General features: G+C 45.2%; 2 long non-coding RNA genes across 2 annotated transcripts; both read right to left on the bottom strand.

Moving 5' to 3' along the window:
- Nucleotides 1-574: 574 nt before the first annotated feature.
- LOC140693034 (uncharacterized) lies at nucleotides 575-5,627 on the bottom strand. Its single transcript, XR_012068685.1, has 4 exons — nucleotides 5,410-5,627; nucleotides 2,134-2,206; nucleotides 967-1,037; nucleotides 575-758 (listed from the first exon to the last, which is right to left on the bottom strand). It is a non-coding gene; the product is annotated as an uncharacterized lncRNA (long non-coding RNA).
- A 334-nt stretch (nucleotides 5,628-5,961) lies between these two features.
- On the bottom strand, nucleotides 5,962-10,879 carry LOC140693039 (uncharacterized). The gene is made up of 3 exons (XR_012068690.1): nucleotides 10,707-10,879; nucleotides 6,264-6,334; nucleotides 5,962-6,055 (listed from the first exon to the last, which is right to left on the bottom strand). It is a non-coding gene; the product is annotated as an uncharacterized lncRNA (long non-coding RNA).
- Between the last annotated feature and the right edge of the window lie 3,492 nt (nucleotides 10,880-14,371).

The raw sequence follows: 14,371 nt of genomic DNA, 5'->3' as shown, positions 1-14,371 counted from the left end.
AACTGAAAAGGGACACACTTCCCTCCATTGGTACGGTGCATAGAGCTCTGAACAAAAGGAAAGAGGGAAGAAGAAAGGCCCATGGGACGCTAGTGGGTAGAATCACATTTACCTTAGGAACCTCTCGTCGGATGCAGCCCCTCCCCCAACACTGACAAGATGCAGCAGCCATTGGGGATGGCAGTTAGCGGTTGGATTCCAGGTGGAATGTTGGTGTTTACCGCGAGGCTTGTTGTGGCTGTTGGATCCTAGGTAACCGGGCAGAGTTCTGTGGGTGGATCAGTGTGATGGAGGGGCTGCCGCCCTCTGTGGAGCTTGGCTTAGGTCTTTGGTCCGGGAAGCTGTGTAAGTTCGAGATACTGCTGCTGCCCAAAGACCTGAGGTCACAGGTCAGTTTCCAGAACCTGAAAGGGCAGACAGTGGAAGATCTGCCTGTCATCAGCTTACTGGTGAGGCTCCGAGGTACTTTCAGACTTGCCCAGTCCTGATGAAGTCGACTTTAGGGGAGACACAAAGAGAAGCTGGCCGATAAGCTGGCTGCACGGATTGAGGAGAGATGCGAACACATGGATGAGAGATGTTCTGCTACAATGGAGAATACTGGCGTGGAGACAGCTGTAGAGGATACCAGGCTCAAAAGACATTCATGAGACATATTGAAACTCACTGATACAGGCAGAAACATACGGAGTGCCAACGTGGACTTGAGGAAGTTCCTCAATTCTCTTCTCCAATAACGGGTCCAAGGTCCCTGACGTCTGAAGGAGAAGAAATGGCAGAGATGATCAAAACGCTCCTGTTCTTGGAAGAGGTCGTGAGAATCCACACGTCCCAAGGGGCATTCCCAAGCCATTCAGACCAAAATTCAACAAGCCCAGGTAAGCCTTTTCCCAGGTTTGGGCCTAGCTAGTGAGCACTTGCCCTTGCCTCCCCTCCACTCAGGCATCCATTTTGAAGGATCAGTACCTGAGCTGCAATGAAGCCATTACGAGAAGAGCAAGCCCCTCCTAGAATCAGAGTTCCTCCAGCTTCACTCTCTGTGAACAACAGTGAACACCTTAAAGGTCAAATAGTCTCGGCTGTAATAGATAAAATTGAATACTTAGCTCACACCTAGAAAAGATGTCCTTCCGCTAGATTCAGCAAATGTTGTGTTTATGTCTTCCCTGGGGTGAAGGGAGTGTGGTAAGTGAGGGGAATCTTTGACTGAACATGAATCTGTATTAGGCTTCAGTTTTTCAAGACAGTGAAGGTAAATAGTACAAGTCAGAAAGTGAACTGAACTGTAAAAGTCGCCAATGACATTAAAGATACAGCTTATGTGGATCGTCTATCACTTGAGTCAAGCCCCCGGGGGCACTATATCATGGGGGTGCAGACTTGGTTGCGTTAAATGGCCTTAAACTACAGGATCGGATGATTAAGCGTTCTCAACACTGATAGAAAAACACCTGGTTCTCAATAGACTAGCATAACTGCAGCAGGATTCTCCTAGCTAGAATGCCTCTAGGTGCTTTTGGATTCAAACCTAAATGTATATATTTGGTTTGTTTCCTCTTGTATTTTCCTAGAGAGGGATGTTACCCCTTGAAATGCCAACATTGGCCAGTAGGTGTCATTCGGATACAGGGTAGAACATGCACAAGTGTATCCAAGGTTGGGGGTTATTCCATGTTTCCAAAAGTTATTTCATGGTTCCTGTTGGTTTCGGAGGCATCAACCTTAAAGAGCTGACATGACCCCTTGAACAGTTTGGACTGCTAGTTTGCATTCTATCTGTCTAGCTTTTCCGTAGAGCTGACAAAATGTTACCAAAATTGACAAGTCTGGCTTCTAGGTCGATTTAGTGTGTTTCAAAATATAACTCCATTTTCGTATAACTCCCAAAACATGTAAATGAGTTCTGTTAAACTTCTTAAAGACTGCAAATGGGATATCAACACAATGTCAAAATAGTTGTCTTCGGACAATCCCTCCCACCACGGCTGTATAGAAACAAAGAGCTAAGCAAATATCACATTTCTGTGAAATGTATCTGGATAGTGTTGATTCATCGATGCCCAGTTGGCAGAGAAGAAGTGCAACCTGCACTCACTCGCTCCCATGTACAGAGCAATGGAAACATCCACTCACCCAGCCCTTAGCATAGGACACTGGCTGAAGAGAGGTCTGTTACTCCCAAAGACAGGATGAGGCCTCAGGACACCTGGAAGCAGGAGAAGGCAAAGCAGGGAATGGAAACCAGTGCAGGTTCGGACCCCTGGTGATGGAGCAACAAGGGTGAAACTCTGTTTAACTTGGACGCACACTCTCAAGCGGACAGGAGACATGGGTTTGAAGGTGATGTGCTGAGATTTACAAGAGTGCACAGCAGATGCTTGGCTGAGAGAACTCAAAGAAACCAGCGCAAAATATCCCCACAGTTAATTCTGAGACCAAGATCCAAGCTGCCAAATTTGAGGTAGCAGAGGCAATGGTCAGTGAGGCATAGAGCTACGGATGATGGCACACGCTGAGTCTCAGGGATCTGGAGTGCGTTGTGGGATGTGGTGGGTCGAATCAAGAGAGCAAACCGAACTGTGTACCAATAATAAATCAACCACACTGGTCGCGCGGTTGCGATTACCGATATGTCCCATGGCCACACCCAGTACATCTGCAGGACCAGGGACCAATTGGGAATTTTGCCAATAGAGCACGTGTGGGGCTGAATCAGAGATATCGTGCATCTGGTCTGAGGGATCCAGGGGGCCTTGAATTTGAAATCAGAATGAAAAGCCTTAGGATATGCTACATTCATAACCTGGGCTGGGATTATGGTTTGGTTTGAGTCACAGGATGCGCAACAACTCTGTGGTTGCCTTCGTGCACCCGTGCCACAAGGATGAGAGGACAAGGAAGAGTGGTCCAAGTCCACAGCGCGAGAAGAGGAAGCATTCCCTTCAGCACTATCTCCCAAAAGCGGATGCTACATTTTGGATGGCACCGGCACGGTACGGCACCTAGGACAACAAGGAAGGTCTGCGGGATCATTCCAGCAGGCCCTGATATGTGACATCCATAGATATGCTTCCACTGGTGTTTCTGTAGACAGAGAAGCTCTGAAAAGAACTGATTTCTTTGGGACATTCCCGTGGCAATAAAAAGCAGAAGAGCACTCTCAGTTTGCTGTTTTGGAAACACTCCAAAATGACATAGAGAAGAATGCAGAGCTGAGAACTTTTAGAAGCTTCATTTCCACAAGAGGAAGTGTCCTGTGCACTTTCAGAAGTGTGAGATAAGTATAATCAAAATGAAGTTATGCTAATCGAAGTAGTATGGGTTGTTCATCACAACTAATGCAACACCAGCAATTGGAGATATACCAAACAACACACACAGGTACAGGTTATGGCATCAATGCCTAGGAGAAATTGTCCTCACAGAAATCCCATGGAATTGCGTAGAGACAAGAGTCTAAAATTTTCAATTAACAAAGCCCTAGAAGTCTACATTAGATACCTGATATTACCTGACCAGTAGAGATGAAGAAGTACAGTAAAAGAAACAGGAAGTACCATTTTCAGTTCCAAAGATATTGAAGGCGCAAAAGATAAGCTTTCAAACAACTAGTCTGCAAAACGCTATCCAGAACAAGTGTTGAAAATGAAGGTCAGGAAAACACTGAAGAACACCAGTGTCTCAGAATCACAAAAGGCAGAATACCAGAAAAGGGGAAGAGAAAGTCTCAACACGAGCCAAAAATATCAGGAAACTCAATGGTTGTGATAATATCAGGGCTAAAATTCAGTCCTTAGCAGACTAGATAATGCAGAGGGACGCGTGAATGACTGTGAAGACAGGGGAAGAGAAAAACCTCGGTCAGAAGCAGACATAGGAAAGCAAGTGCAAACAAATGAAAACATTGCAGTTGAACCCTGGGTTAAGACAGGGCATGAAAGAATAGAAATCATGAGTCCCAGATGGAAAAGCAAGAGATAAAGTAACAAAAAGTGTCTGAAAATTTATCTGTAGAAAAATCAGACTGAAACTTGCTGAAAGCCAAGAAAGAATCATCTATGCGAATTCAGGAATTACACAGCATCCGAAGGAGGTGGAATCCCAATAGACCTACCAGCAGCTGTATGATTCAAATCAACAAAGTTCACGAATATCCGAGTGATTTAAAATGCACCTGGAGGAAACAACATAGTCACAAGGAAACCTCCAGAGGGGTTTCAGCTGATATCTCGGCAGCAATATTGCAGGACAGGGAGGAGTGCCAGGACACAGACCATATCCTGAATGGCCAAATGCTGCCACCTAGGGTAGCCTATGCCACATGAACACCATTTCAAATAACGGCAGAGCTAGAGAATTCTACAGACCGGCAAATCTTAAAAGAATTCAGCAGTTCAAAAGTTTTTCTAAAAGAAAGGTTGAGAAAACTCCCCTGAATAGAAAAGCAGCAAGATGGAATGGAAAGAAGAAACCATTATTGGAAATGCAAGAAGAGCATGTGTGGCAGAGAAGAAAGAAGAAGAACTTAAGGAGGACATCAAAACCCTAAAGATGGGAGAGGGAAGCAGGAAATCATAGGTGATTGGAAGCACTCTCTTAAGTGAATCAGCTTATTTGACTCTGTTTGAAGCGAAAGGAGAGATGCATGGCCTGACGTGTTTGCAAAACAAGCGAGAAGAAGACCAACAAAGAATCAAACCAACAAACAAGCACCAAAATGGTATGGTTGGCTGACATATACAAAGGGAACCATGATTATTCAAAAGAAAATACTCAAGGTGAGGTCAAGGGTCATTCAGAACGCATCGACCCAGTATCGTGGCTTGCATGTACTCAGCACACTTGTATTCGGAAATCAGAAGCGTGCATTCATATTCGTAAATTTTGATTCATAAGAGCATATCGTGACCTAACACTAATGCCGATTTGGAATCAAATGGATTCCTAGTCCGTGATGTAGACTTGTATGTCTTCCAACAGGATGAAGGAATGCCATATTCTAGGCTACGTAGAGAAGAAATGTAAGAAGCCTATAACAAAGGCAAGTAGCTCTGCCAAAGTGTACTAAGTGCAAAAGAGACCGACAGCAAAGTGCACATTGGGGTTGGTTTCATTTCTTGGAATTTCAGCCCCCATGAATCCAATGGATCCATGTCCTGAGAGTGTGGGTGTTTCAGCAGAAATCAGGCGACGCATATGTATTCCGGGTGTACGGATATTATAGGAACATAAGTCTCCTTTAGTGGGTCCCTGTGTACTGTGAACTGTTAGAAAGTTTAAAGACGTGTGAAACCATCAACTGAAAAGGGACACACTTCCCTCCATTGGTACGGTGCATAGAGCTCTGAACAAAAGGAAAGAGGGAAGAAGAAAGGCCCATGGGACGCTAGTGGGTAGAATCACATTTACCTTAGGAACCTCTCGTCGGATGCAGCCCCTCCCCCAACACTGACAAGATGCAGCAGCCATTGGGGATGGCAGTTAGCGGTTGGATTCCAGGTGGAATGTTGGTGTTTACCGCGAGGCTTGTTGTGGCTGTTGGATCCTAGGTAACCGGGCAGAGTTCTGTGGGTGGATCAGTGTGATGGAGGGGCTGCCGCCCTCTGTGGAGCTTGGCTTAGGTCTTTGGTCCGGGAAGCTGTGTAAGTTCGAGATACTGCTGCTGCCCAAAGACCTGAGGTCACAGGTCAGTTTCCAGAACCTGAAAGGGCAGACAGTGGAAGATCTGCCTGTCATCAGCTTACTGGTGAGGCTCCGAGGTACTTTCAGACTTGCCCAGTCCTGATGAAGTCGACTTTAGGGGAGACACAAAGAGAAGCTGGCCGATAAGCTGGCTGCACGGATTGAGGAGAGATGCGAACACATGGATGAGAGATGTTCTGCTACAATGGAGAATACTGGCGTGGAGACAGCTGTAGAGGATACCAGGCTCAAAAGACATTCATGAGACATATTGAAACTCACTGATACAGGCAGAAACATACGGAGTGCCAACGTGGACTTGAGGAAGTTCCTCAATTCTCTTCTCCAATAACGGGTCCAAGGTCCCTGACGTCTGAAGGAGAAGAAATGGCAGAGATGATCAAAACGCTCCTGTTCTTGGAAGAGGTCGTGAGAATCCACACGTCCCAAGGGGCATTCCCAAGCCATTCAGACCAAAATTCAACAAGCCCAGGTAAGCCTTTTCCCAGGTTTGGGCCTAGCTAGTGAGCACTTGCCCTTGCCTCCCCTCCACTCAGGCATCCATTTTGAAGGATCAGTACCTGAGCTGCAATGAAGCCATTACGAGAAGAGCAAGCCCCTCCTAGAATCAGAGTTCCTCCAGCTTCACTCTCTGTGAACAACAGTGAACACCTTAAAGGTCAAATAGTCTCGGCTGTAATAGATAAAATTGAATACTTAGCTCACACCTAGAAAAGATGTCCTTCCGCTAGATTCAGCAAATGTTGTGTTTATGTCTTCCCTGGGGTGAAGGGAGTGTGGTAAGTGAGGGGAATCTTTGACTGAACATGAATCTGTATTAGGCTTCAGTTTTTCAAGACAGTGAAGGTAAATAGTACAAGTCAGAAAGTGAACTGAACTGTAAAAGTCGCCAATGACATTAAAGATACAGCTTATGTGGATCGTCTATCACTTGAGTCAAGCCCCCGGGGGCACTATATCATGGGGGTGCAGACTTGGTTGCGTTAAATGGCCTTAAACTACAGGATCGGATGATTAAGCGTTCTCAACACTGATAGAAAAACACCTGGTTCTCAATAGACTAGCATAACTGCAGCAGGATTCTCCTAGCTAGAATGCCTCTAGGTGCTTTTGGATTCAAACCTAAATGTATATATTTGGTTTGTTTCCTCTTGTATTTTCCTAGAGAGGGATGTTACCCCTTGAAATGCCAACATTGGCCAGTAGGTGTCATTCGGATACAGGGTAGAACATGCACAAGTGTATCCAAGGTTGGGGGTTATTCCATGTTTCCAAAAGTTATTTCATGGTTCCTGTTGGTTTCGGAGGCATCAACCTTAAAGAGCTGACATGACCCCTTGAACAGTTTGGACTGCTAGTTTGCATTCTATCTGTCTAGCTTTTCCGTAGAGCTGACAAAATGTTACCAAAATTGACAAGTCTGGCTTCTAGGTCGATTTAGTGTGTTTCAAAATATAACTCCATTTTCGTATAACTCCCAAAACATGTAAATGAGTTCTGTTAAACTTCTTAAAGACTGCAAATGGGATATCAACACAATGTCAAAATAGTTGTCTTCGGACAATCCCTCCCACCACGGCTGTATAGAAACAAAGAGCTAAGCAAATATCACATTTCTGTGAAATGTATCTGGATAGTGTTGATTCATCGATGCCCAGTTGGCAGAGAAGAAGTGCAACCTGCACTCACTCGCTCCCATGTACAGAGCAATGGAAACATCCACTCACCCAGCCCTTAGCATAGGACACTGGCCGAAGAGAGGTCTGTTACTCCCAAAGACAGGATGAGGCCTCAGGACACCAGGAAGCAGGAGAAGACAAAGCAGGGAATGGAAACCAGTGCAGGTTCGGACCCCTGGTGATGGAGCAACAAGGGTGAAACTCTGTTTAACTTGGACGCACACTCTCAAGCGGACAGGAGACATGGGTTTGAAGGTGATGTGCTGAGATTTACAAGAGTGCACAGCAGATGCTTGGCTGAGAGAACTCAAAGAAACCAGCGCAAAATATCCCCACAGTTAATTCTGAGACCAAGATCCAAGCTGCCAAATTTGAGGTAGCAGAGGCAATGGTCAGTGAGGCATAGAGCTACGGATGATGGCACACGCTGAGTCTCAGGGATCTGGAGTGCGTTGTGGGATGTGGTGGGTCGAATCAAGAGAGCAAACCGAACTGTGTACCAATAATAAATCAACCACACTGGTCGCGCGGTTGCGATTACCGATATGTCCCATGGCCACACCCAGTACATCTGCAGGACCAGGGACCAATTGGGAATTTTGCCAATAGAGCACGTGTGGGGCTGAATCAGAGATATCGTGCATCTGGTCTGAGGGATCCAGGAGGCCTTGAATTTGAAATCAGAATGAAAAGCCTTAGGATATGCTACATTCATAACCTGGGCTGGGATTATGGTTTGGTTTGAGTCACAGGATGCGCAACAACTCTGTGGTTGCCTTCGTGCACCCGTGCCACAAGGATGAGAGGACAAGGAAGAGTGGTCCAAGTCCACAGCGCGAGAAGAGGAAGCATTCCCTTCAGCACTATCTCCCAAAAGCGGATGCTACATTTTGGATGGCACCGGCACGGTACGGCACCTAGGACAACAAGGAAGGTCTGCGGGATCATTCCAGCAGGCCCTGATATGTGACATCCATAGATATGCTTCCACTGGTGTTTCTGTAGACAGAGAATCTCTGGAAAGAACTCATTTCATTGGGACATTCCCGTGGCAATAAAAAGCAGAAGAGCACTCTCAGTTTGCTGTTTTGGAAACACTCCAAAATGACATAGAGAAGAATGCAGAGCTGAGAACTTTTAGAAGCTTCATTTCCACAAGAGGAAGTGTCCTGTGCACTTTCAGAAGTGTGAGATAAGTATAATCAAAATGAAGTTATGCTAATCGAAGTAGTATGGGTTGTTCATCACAACTAATGCAACACCAGCAATTGGAGATATACCAAACAACACACACAGGTACAGGTTATGGCATCAATGCCTAGGAGAAATTGTCCTCACAGAAATCCCATGGAATTGTGTAGAGACAAGAGTCTAAATTTTTCAATTAACAAAGCCCTAGAAGTCTACATTAGATACCTGATATTACCTGACCAGTAGAGATGAAGAAGAACAGTAAAAGAAACAGGAAGTACCATTTTCAGTTCCAAAGATATTGAAGGCGCAAAAGATAAGCTTTCAAACAACTAGTCTGCAAAACGCTATCCAGAACAAGTGTTGAAAATGAAGGTCAGGAAAACACTGAAGAACACCAGTGTCTCAGAATCACAAAAGGCAGAATACCAGAAAAGGGGAAGAGAAAGTCTCAACACGAGCCAAAAATATCAGGAAACTCAATGGTTGTGATAATATCAGGGCTAAAATTCAGTCCTTAGCAGACTAGATAATGCAGAGGGACGCGTGAATGACTGTGAAGACAGGGGAAGAGAAAAACCTCGGTCAGAAGCAGACATAGGAAAGCAAGTGCAAACAAATGAAAACATTGCAGTTGAACCCTGGGTTAAGACAGGGCATGAAAGAATAGAAATCATGAGTCCCAGATGGAAAAGCAAGAGATAAAGTAACAAAAAGTGTCTGAAAATTTATCTGTAGAAAAATCAGACTGAAACTTGCTGAAAGCCAAGAAAGAATCATCTATGCGAATTCAGGAATTACACAGCATCCGAAGGAGGTGGAATCCCAATAGACCTACCAGCAGCTGTATGATTCAAATCAACAAAGTTCACGAATATCCGAGTGATTTAAAATGCACCTGGAGGAAACAACATAGTCACAAGGAAACCTCCAGAGGGGTTTCAGCTGATATCTCGGCAGCAATATTGCAGGACAGGGAGGAGTGCCAGGACACAGACCATATCCTGAATGGCCAAATGCTGCCACCTAGGGTAGCCTATGCCACATGAACACCATTTCAAATAACGGCAGAGCTAGAGAATTCTACAGACCGGCAAATCTTAAAAGAATTCAGCAGTTCAAAAGTTTTTCTAAAAGAAAGGTTGAGAAAACTCCCCTGAATAGAAAAGCAGCAAGATGGAATGGAAAGAAGAAACCATTATTGGAAATGCAAGAAGAGCATGTGTGGCAGAGAAGAAAGAAGAAGAACTTAAGGAGGACATCAAAACCCTAAAGATGGGAGAGGGAAGCAGGAAATCATAGGTGATTGGAAGCACTCTCTTAAGTGAATCAGCTTATTTGACTCTGTTTGAAGCGAAAGGAGAGATGCATGGCCTGACGTGTTTGCAAAACAAGCGAGAAGAAGACCAACAAAGAATCAAACCAACAAACAAGCACCAAAATGGTATGGTTGGCTGACATATACAAAGGGAACCATGATTATTCAAAAGAAAATACTCAAGGTGAGGTCAAGGGTCATTCAGAACGCATCGACCCAGTATCGTGGCTTGCATGTACTCAGCACACTTGTATTCGGAAATCAGAAGCGTGCATTCATATTCGTAAATTTTGATTCATAAGAGCATATCGTGACCTAACACTAATGCCGATTTGGAATCAAATGGATTCCTAGTCCGTGATGTAGACTTGTATGTCTTCCAACAGGATGAAGGAATGCCATATTCTAGGCTACGTAGAGAAGAAATGTAAGAAGCCTATAACAAAGGCAAGTAGCTCTGCCAAAGTGTACTAAGTGCAAAAGAGACCGACAGCAAAGTGCACATTGGGGTTGGTTTCATTTCTTGGAATTTCAGCCCCCATGAATCCAATGGATCCATGTCCTGAGAGTGTGGGTGTTTCAGCAGAAATCAGGCGACGCATATGTATTCCGGGTGTACGGATATTATAGGAACATAAGTCTCCTTTAGTGGGTCCCTGTGTACTGTGAACTGTTAGAAAGTTTAAAGACGTGTGAAACCATCAACTGAAAAGGGACACACTTCCCTCCATTGGTACGGTGCATAGAGCTCTGAACAAAAGGAAAGAGGGAAGAAGAAAGGCCCATGGGACGCTAGTGGGTAGAATCACATTTACCTTAGGAACCTCTCGTCGGATGCAGCCCCTCCCCCAACACTGACAAGATGCAGCAGCCATTGGGGATGGCAGTTAGCGGTTGGATTCCAGGTGGAATGTTGGTGTTTACCGCGAGGCTTGTTGTGGCTGTTGGATCCTAGGTAACCGGGCAGAGTTCTGTGGGTGGATCAGTGTGATGGAGGGGCTGCCGCCCTCTGTGGAGCTTGGCTTAGGTCTTTGGTCCGGGAAGCTGTGTCAGTTCGAGATACTGCTGCTGCCCAAAGACCTGAGGTCACAGGTCAGTTTCCAGAACCTGAAAGGGCAGACAGTGGAAGATCTGCCTGTCATCAGCTTACTGGTCAGGCTCCGAGGTACTTTCAGACTTGCCCAGTCCTGGTGAAGTCGACTTTAGGGGAGACACGAAGAGAAGCTGGCCGATAAGCTGGCTGCACGGATTGAGGAGAGATGCGAACACATGGATGAGAGATGTTCTGCTACAATGGAGAATACTGGCGTGGAGACAGCTGTAGAGGATACCAGGCTCAAAAGACATTCATGAGACATATTGAAACTCACTGATACAGGCAGAAACATACGGAGTGCCAACGTGGACTTGAGGAAGTTCCTCAATTCTCTTCTCCAATAACGGGTCCAAGGTCCCTGACGTCTGAAGGAGAAGAAATGGCAGAGATGATCAAAACGCTCCTGTTCTTGGAAGAGGTCGTGAGAATCCACACGTCCCAAGGGGCATTCCCAAGCCATTCAGACCAAAATTCAACAAGCCCAGGTAAGCCTTTTCCCAGGTTTGGGCCTAGCTAGTGAGCACTTGCCCTTGCCTCCCCTCCACTCAGGCATCCATTTTGAAGGATCAGTACCTGAGCTGCAATGAAGCCATTACGAGAAGAGCAAGCCCCTCCTAGAATCAGAGTTCCTCCAGCTTCACTCTCTGTGAACAACAGTGAACACCTTAAAGGTCAAATAGTCTCGGCTGTAATAGATAAAATTGAATACTTAGCTCACACCTAGAAACGATGTCCTTCCGCTAGATTCAGCAAATGTTGTGTTTATGTCTTCCCTGGGGTGAAGGGAGTGTGGTAAGTGAGGGGAATCTTTGACTGAACATGAATCTGTATTAGGCTTCAGTTTTTCAAGACAGTGAAGGTAAATAGTACAAGTCAGAAAGTGAACTGAACTGTAAAAGTCGCCAATGACATTAAAGACACAGCTTATGTGGATGGTCTTTCACTTGAGTCAAGCCCCCGGGGGCACTATATCATGGGGGTGCAGACTTGGTTGCGTTAAATGGCTTTAAACTACAGGATCGGATGATTAAGCGTTCTCAACACTGATAGAAAAACACCTGGTTCTCAATAGACTAGCATAACTGCAGCAGGATTCTCCTAGCTAGAATGCCTCTAGGTGCTTTTGGATTCAAACCTAAATGTATATATTTGGTTTGTTTCCTCTTGTATTTTCCTAGAGAGGGATGTTACCCCTTGAAATGCCAACATTGGCCAGTAGGTGTCATTGGGATACAGGGTACCACATGCACAAGTGTATCCAAGGTTGGGGGTTATTCCATGTTTCCAAAAGTTATTTCATGGTTCCTGTTGGTTTCGGAGGCTTCAAACTTAAAGAGCTGACATGACCCCTTGAACAGTTAGGACTGCTAGTTTGCATTCTATCTGTCTAGCTTTTCCGTAGAGCTGACAAAATGTTACCAAAATTGACAAGTCTGGCTTCTAGGTCGATTTAGTGTGTTTCAAAAAATAGCTCCATTTTCGTATAACTCCCAAAACATGTAAATGAGTTCTGTTAAACTTCTTAAAGACTGCAAATGGGATATCAACACAATGTCAAAATAGTTGTCTTCGGACAATCCCTCCCACCACGGCTGTATAGAAACTAACAGCTAAGCAAATATCACATTTCTGTGAAATGTATCTGGATAGTGTTGATTCATCGATGCCCAGTTGGCAGAGAAGAAGTGCAACCTGCACTCACTCGCTCCCATGTACAGAGCAATGGAAACATCCACTCACCCAGCCCTTAGCATAGGACACTGGCTGAAGAGAGGTCTGTTACTCCCAAAGACAGGATGAGCCCTCAGGACACCTGGAAGCAGGAGAAGGCAAAGCAGGTAATGGAAACCAGTGCAGGTTCGGACCCCTGGTGATGGAGCAACAAGGGTGAAACTCTGTTTAACTTGGACGCACACTCTCAAGCGGACAGGAGACATGGGTTTGAAGGTGATGTGCTGAGATTTACAAGAGTGCACAGCAGATGCTTGGCTGAGAGAACTCAAAGAAACCAGCGCAAAATATCCCCACAGTTAATTCTGAGACCAAGATCCAAGCTGCCAAATTTGAGGTAGCAGAGGCAATGGTCAGTGAGGCATAGAGCTACGGATGATGGCACACGCTGAGTCTCAGGGATCTGGAGTGCGTTGTGGGATGTGGTGGGTCGAATCAAGAGAGCAAACCGAACTGTGTACCAATAATAAATCAACCACACTGGTCGCGCGGTTGCGATTACCGATATGTCCCATGGCCACACCCAGTACATCTGCAGGACCAGGGACCAATTGGGAATTTTGCCAATAGAGCACGTGTGGGGCTGAATCAGAGATATCGTGCATCTGGTCTGAGGGATCCAGGGGGCCTTGAATTTGAAATCAGAATGAAAAGCCTTAGGATATGCTACATTCATAACCTGGGCTGGGATTATGGTTTGGTTTGAGTCACAGGATGCGCAACAACTCTGTGGTTGCCTTCGTGCACCCGTGCCACAAGGATGAGAGGACAAGGAAGAGTGGTCCAAGTCCACAGCGCGAGAAGAGGAAGCATTCCCTTCAGCACTATCTCCCAAAAGCGGATGCTACATTTTGGATGGCACCGGCACGGTACGGCACCTAGGACAACAAGGAAGGTCTGCGGGATCATTCCAGCAGGCCCTGATATGTGACATCCATAGATATGCTTCCACTGGTGTTTCTGTAGACAGAGAAGCTCTGAAAAGAACTGATTTCTTTGGGACATTCCCGTGGCAATAAAAAGCAGAAGAGCACTCTCAGTTTGCTGTTTTGGAAACACTCCAAAATGACATAGAGAAGAATGCAGAGCTGAGAACTTTTAGAAGCTTCATTTCCACAAGAGGAAGTGTCCTGTGCACTTTCAGAAGTGTGAGATAAGTATAATCAAAATGAAGTTATGCTAATCGAAGTAGTATGGGTTGTTCATCACAACTAATGCAACACCAGCAATTGGAGATATACCAAACAACACACACAGGTACAGGTTATGGCATCAATGCCTAGGAGAAATTGTCCTCACAGAAATCCCATGGAATTGCGTAGAGACAAGAGTCTAAATTTTTCAATTAACAAAGCCCTAGAAGTCTACATTAGATACCTGATATTACCTGACCAGTAGAGATGAAGAAGAACAGTAAAAGAAACAGGAAGTACCATTTTCAGTTCCAAAGATATTGAAGGCGCAAAAGATAAGCTTTCAAACAACTAGTCTGCAAAACGCTATCCAGAACAAGTGTTGAAAATGAAGGTCAGGAAAACACTGAAGAACACCAGTGTCTCAGAATCACAAAAGGCAGAATACCAGAAAAGGGGAAGAGAAAGTCTCAACACGAGCCAAAAATATCAGGAAACTCAATGGTTGTGATAATATCAG

This window comes from Vicugna pacos, unplaced genomic scaffold (assembly GCF_048564905.1).
Source record: "Vicugna pacos unplaced genomic scaffold, VicPac4 scaffold_19, whole genome shotgun sequence".
In the NCBI taxonomy this organism is placed as follows: domain Eukaryota; kingdom Metazoa; phylum Chordata; class Mammalia; order Artiodactyla; family Camelidae; genus Vicugna; species Vicugna pacos.
The sequence above is the reverse complement of the archived record's forward strand: the minus strand, read 5'-3'. Positions and strand labels throughout refer to the sequence as shown.